The sequence below is a fragment of the Myxocyprinus asiaticus genome, chromosome 43 (genome assembly GCF_019703515.2).
Source record: "Myxocyprinus asiaticus isolate MX2 ecotype Aquarium Trade chromosome 43, UBuf_Myxa_2, whole genome shotgun sequence".
Lineage (NCBI taxonomy): Eukaryota > Metazoa > Chordata > Actinopteri > Cypriniformes > Catostomidae > Myxocyprinus > Myxocyprinus asiaticus.
The window spans coordinates 3562827-3569181 of record NC_059386.1 but is presented as its reverse complement, the minus strand read 5'-3'; positions in this window follow the sequence as shown (position 1 = coordinate 3569181).

The window sequence follows — 6355 nt, the reverse complement described above, 5'->3', positions numbered from 1 at the left end:
CCGCAAGTCTTTTTGGGTATGATGCAACAAGTTTGCACACCTTTCTTGCACTGAGAGGCTTCCGTCTGGCCACTCTGCCATAAAGCTCAGATCGGTGGAGTGTTACAGTGATTGTTGTCCTTCTGCAAGTTTCTCCCATCTTCACACATGATCTCTGGAGCTCAACCAGAGTGACCATCGGGCTCTTGGTCACCTCTCTTACCAAGGCCCTTCTCCCCGATTGCTCAGTTTGACCGGGTGGCCAACTCTAGGAAGAGACCTGGCTGTTCCAAACTTCTTCCATTTAAGAATTATGGAGGCCGCTGTGCTCTTGGGAACCTTCAATGCAGCCGAAATTGTTTTGTAGCCTTCCCCAGATCTGTGCCTCGACACAATCTTGTCTCTGAGCTCTTCAGGCAGTTCCTTTGACCTCATGACTTGGTTTTTGCCACAGGTGGACTCCAATCAAAGTGTAGAAACATCTCAAAGATGATCCAGAGAAATAGGATGCAACTGAGCTAAATTTCAAGTGTCATAGTAAAAGGTCTGAATATTTATGTCAATGTGATATTTCCATTTTTTCTTTTTAATAAATTTGCAAAGTTATCAAAAGTGTTTTTTGCTTTGTCATTATGGGGTATGGAGTGTAGATTGATAGCATAAGGCTGCAACAAAACAAAATGTGAAAAAAATGAAGGGGTCTGAATACTTTCTGAATGCACTGTAAGTTGTAAATACTGTAAATAGAACAGAAGCCGTAGTGGTTGGAATCTTTAGAGTCCTTTTCCTCAAAAGCAAGTTTTGCATAATTACATAATCAGAAAGCTAAGACTTTCTTTAATTCAGTGCATAAAGCTCAAAATGATGGAGCAGGTCACAATCACAAAATGATTTGATTTTTATGAAAATATTTGAGTTCAAAATGTAGTCTTATACGCATACATTTCTCTTAATGTAATAACCTAGGAGGAGGAGTTGGGGATGCCAGAGAGACACGCACAAAGCAGTCTTTTATGTGTGTGATTGTTATGCTGAAAAGCACTTTTAATTAAACACAACATGACATAAAACTGCTTTTCAGCATAACAATCACACACACACACACTGGTGTCAAGGCTGCTGCATGCGTCTCTCTCTCCCCCCCCCCCGGCTCCTCATCTCTCTTTCCCACTGATTGGGGCAACTCAACGCCAGGCATGCATCCTCTCGGTCCGACCACGCCCTCCTCCTCATCACAATTACATTATGAACTCACTGTAGCAACTCAATGTAATAAAAGTACATAATGTAATAGCACACAATGTATAAGTGAAACAATCAATCAATGTTTATTTATATAGCACATTTAAAAACAACTGAGGTTGACCAAAGTGCTGCACAATATATAAAAAGACAACAATCAAGACTTGTAATAACAATAAACAGTAAACTTACAAAGATAAAAAGAAAAAGGTCAAGGAATGTTAAAAGCCAAGGAAAATAGATACATTTTAACTTTAGTTTTAAATGCCGAGATAGTTGAGGCAGTTCTAATATGTGCTGGAAGACTGTTGCATAGCTTAGGTCCAACAACAGCAAAGGCACGATCACCACTATTCGTAAGTTTAGACCTGGAAACACAAAGCAATTCAGATTCACCAGATCTAAGAGATCTCGATGAAGTGTACGGGTGCAGAAAGTCAGATAAGTACTGTGGCGCCTGGTTATGGAGAGATTTAAATACAAACAATACAAATTTTAAATCAATTCTAAATTTAACAGGAAGCCAGTGCAATGAAATCAAGACCAGTGTGATGTGCTCAAATTTGTGTTTCCCCTTAAGGAGCCTAGCCGCAGCGTTTTGAACAAGCTGAAGGTGTGAAATAGATGAATGAGGGGCACCAATGTAAAACGAGTTACAGTAATCCAGGTGAGAAGTAACAAAAGCATGGATCACTGTTTCAAACTTGCTTAATGACAAGAATGGCTTAACCTTAGTTAACAAATGAAGATGATAAAAACATGATTTTACCACAGTGCTTATCTGCTTATCAAATTTAAGGTTGCTGTCAAACAGAACACCCAAATTCCTAATGCACACAGTCCTATAACGTGAGAGAGAGTCTAGGTCAAAATCACATACACTGTTGTTATTCAAGCCAAACAGGATGATGTCTGTTTTATTCTCGTTCAGCTTTAAAATGTTATTTGTAAGCCATAATTTGAGCTCATCTAAACAGTCTAATATGGGCTGTAAGGCATGTTTGTTGTCACGCTTTAAAGGGAGATCAATTTGGGTGTTGTCAGCATAGAGATGAAAGGACACTCTGTATTTGTTAAAAATGGAGCCCAGAGGAAGCATATACAGAGAAAACAATACAATACAGGGCCAAGAATTGAGCCCTGTGGAACGCCACCACTTAGATGAAAATCAGAGGAAGAATGATGTCCAAGACGGACAGCAAACCTCCTATTAGTTAGGTATGAATGAAACCACTGCTACACTGTGCCCCGAAGGCCCACACATGACTCCAGTCGAGATAGAAGAATATTGTGATCAACCAAATCAAAGGCAGAGCTAAGATCTAACAGGACCAGAGCCAAAGATTTCCCAGAATCAGTGGTTAGTAAGATGTCATTTGAAACTCGTAAGAGAGCAGATTCGGTACTGTGATGAGCTTTAAAACCAGATTGGAATATTTCATGAATAGAGTTAGACAAAAAAGACTGTAGTTGAATTAATACCACTTTCTCTAAGATTTTAGAAACAAAAGGCAAGTTGGAAATAGGGCAAAAGTTGGTCAGGGAAGTGGGGTCCAGATTTGTTTTTTTAAGATAAAGCGTGTAGCATGTTTAAGGCAATCCTGAGGGCACATATTAGGCTTTAAATGTTCAGCAATTTCATTAAGAGTATGCAGATTAATGGGCTCAAAAGCAGACCATGTAGTGGAGCAGGGACATCAGACATCATAAGGTGTACACAGAAGGAAACATCTGAGATCTTATACCAGTGATCTTATCATCAAAAAACCTTGCAAAGCCCTCACAAAGAGAGACAGACATCTCAGGGAAGAGATTTACAGTGGGGTTGAAAACAGAGTCTATGGTGGTGAAAAGAATTTTAGGTCTGTGACTATTTTTTGTAATTAGCTCTGAAAGATATTTGCAGATGTCATAACCTTACCAGCCCTCTGAAAACAAAAAAGGGAGTCTCTCAAGATTTCATATGAGACCTGTAATCTGTCCTTTTTCCACTTAAGTTCTGCTCTTCTACAGGCCTGTCTGAGGGAATGAGTAGTGTCATTATTGCCAAAGGACTGGATTCGGTTTATGTTTTTTTTTTTTTTGCCTTTAATGGGGCAATAGAGTTCAAAATATTGGTGCAAGTAGAATTGAAAAAGCTTAGATGTTCATCAGCATCTAAGTGGTGCAATGAAGATTCCATGTCCTGTGAAGTGCATACTTCTAAATAAGTTGATGAAAATTCTTCACTTGAACGGGAAGAGAAGGTGCGGGTCCAACGATCCAGGGGTGGATTTCTGTAGGTATTTCCAGAAAGAGGTATAGAAAACAATATAGGCATATGATCTGAAAAACTTGAGTGGTTAATTTCAATGTCCAAGATGGATAGTCCATGTGATAAAATCAGATCCAGAGTGTGGCCCTGAGAATGCGTTGGGCCAGATACCCACTGAACAAAGTCAAATGAGTCAGTCAGGTTTAAAAACTCTTTTGATAGTGGCTTAGAGTCACAGTATATATGAATGTTAAAATCCCACTAAATTAAAATCCAATCATGAATGGTGACAATTTCCCCTACAAACTCAGCAAATTCATTAAGAAAATTCTTATTATGTTGAGGAGGACGATACACCATAACAAACACAATAGGATTAACCAAGGCAATTTGAAACAATTGCACTTCGAAGCTGCAGTAGGCACCTGTAGGTAAGGTGCGACAATGATAAAAGTTTTTAAAAGCTGTCACTAGTCCCCCACCATGGCCAGACAACCGAGGGGAATTAAAAAAAATTACAATCCTGTGGCACCTGCTCAGTAAACGGACTAACATGCTTAATCCATGTTTCAGTGACACATAAAAAATCCAAAGCATGAGAAGTGAAGAAGTCATTTAAAATAAAAGTTTTGTTTACCAACGAACAAGCGTTTATCAGAGCCACCTTAAGTAGCGATGAATCATCCTCAAGCTGTGTTGCTTGGCACAGCGGTCGAAGGTTTTGGGGATTCACTCCGCCTTGGCGGATGCGAGGAGAAATGCAACGGGTAGGCATAATGAAGGAACTGGGAGTAACAGGTCGCAGCCACCGATGTGGTACATCCAGTGAATGCCAAGGTGCACAGCATCTGTTGGTCATCTTAGACCCGACACAGAAGGGGGAAGGCTGCATAGCAGACACCAGCGATGTGGCAGATTTCATCCGGGCGGCGGTGCCACCCCGCTTACCACGTTTCCTCCCGCGTTTCCTCCGGGGAACATCAACTGGACACCAACACAGGTATGCGGTGAGGTATGATTGGAAGGGTGGGGGGCAGAGACGAAATCCACTAATTTCACTCTTGGCCAAATCAGCAACCTTACTACGGATGTCAAGCAGTGTTAGGCGGTCATAAACCAGCGTCGTATTGCAGCTTGTGATTAAAAAAGACATAAGACAAAAATTGCCAATGACAGAGAGGGCAGCAGACGGCATGCCACATACACCGGCGCTATCGTGCACTTGTCCCTCCAGCTTGAAACAGTGTTTATAATAAAATAATTTTCTCTCAATATAATAATTTTATGAGCAAAAAACATAATAAATAATATATATTTTAATAAATATATATTTTTATAAATAAAAAAATATATTTTGTTCTTTTCCGATTAACATGTTTTATTGATTCACATAAATGAACAGAAAAGCAAAACATATATACACAGAATCAACTTTAACCCCCATTTAATTTAGATTATCAAAATGGTGTCGCGGATGGCCGCCTCTGTGTGGAGCGGTACTATACTTTTGTTGTTTTTTTTGTAATTAACATTTTATTGATTCATGTGCATATGACTCAACACATACACTATATTGCCAAAAGTATTCGCTCACCCATCCAAATAATTGAATTCAGGTGTTCCAATCACTTCCATGGCCACAGGTGTATAAAATGAAGCACCTAGGCATGCAGACTGCTTCTACAAACATTTGTGAAAGAATGGGCCGCTCTCAGGAGCTCAGTGAATTCCAGCATGGTACTGTGATAGGATGCCACCTATGCAACAAGTCCAGTTGTGAAATTTCCTCGCTACTAAATATTCCACAGTCAACTGTCAGTGGTATTATAACAAAGTGGAAGCGATTGGGAATGACAGCAACTCAGCCACGAAGTGGTAGGCCACGTAAAATGACAGAGCGGGGTCAGCGGATGCTGAGGCGCATAATGCGCAGAGGTTGCCAACTTTCTGCAGAGTCAATCGCTACAGACCTCCAAAGTTCATGTGGCCTTCAGATTAGCTCAAGAACAGTGCGTAGAGAGCTTCATGGAATGGGTTTTCATGGCTGAGCAGCTGCATCCAAGCCATACATCACCAAGTGCAATGCAAAGCATCGGATGCAGTGGTGTAAAGCACGCCGCCACTGGACTCTAGAGCAGTGGAGACGCGTTCTCTGGAGTGACGAATCACGCTTCTCCATCTGGCAATCTGATGGACGAGTCTGGGTTTGGCGGTTGCCAGGAGAACGGTACTTGTCTGACTGCATTGTGCCAACTGTGAAGTTTGGTGGAGGGGGGATTATGGTGTGGGGTTGTTTTTCAGGAGCTGGGCATGGCCCCTTAGTTCCAGTGAAAGGAACTCTGAATGCTTCAGCATACCAAGAGATTTTGGACAATTCCATGCTCCCAACTTTGTGGGAACAGTTTGGGGATGGCCCCTTCCTGTTCCAACATGACTGCGCACCAGTGCACAAAGCAAGGTCCATAAAGACATGGATGAGTGAGTTTGGTGTGGAAGAACTTGACTGGCCTGCACAGAGTCCTGACCTCAACCCGATAGAGCACCTTTGGGATGAATTAGTGCGAAGACTGCGAGCCAGGCCTTCTCGTCCAACATCAGTGTCTGACCTCACAAATGTGCTTCTGGAAGAATGGTCAAAAATTCCTATAAACACACTCCTAAACCTTGTGGAAAGCCTTCCCAGAAGAGTTGAAGCTGTTATAGCTGCAAAGGGTGGGCCGACGTCATATTAAACCCTATGGATTAAGAATGGGTTGTCACTTAAGTTCATATGCGTCTAAAGGCAGATGAGCGAATACTTTTGGCAATATAGTGTATATAATGAATCAACATTTTACATTTAAACCTTATTAATACAATCCCACGCTGACCCCTAACGAA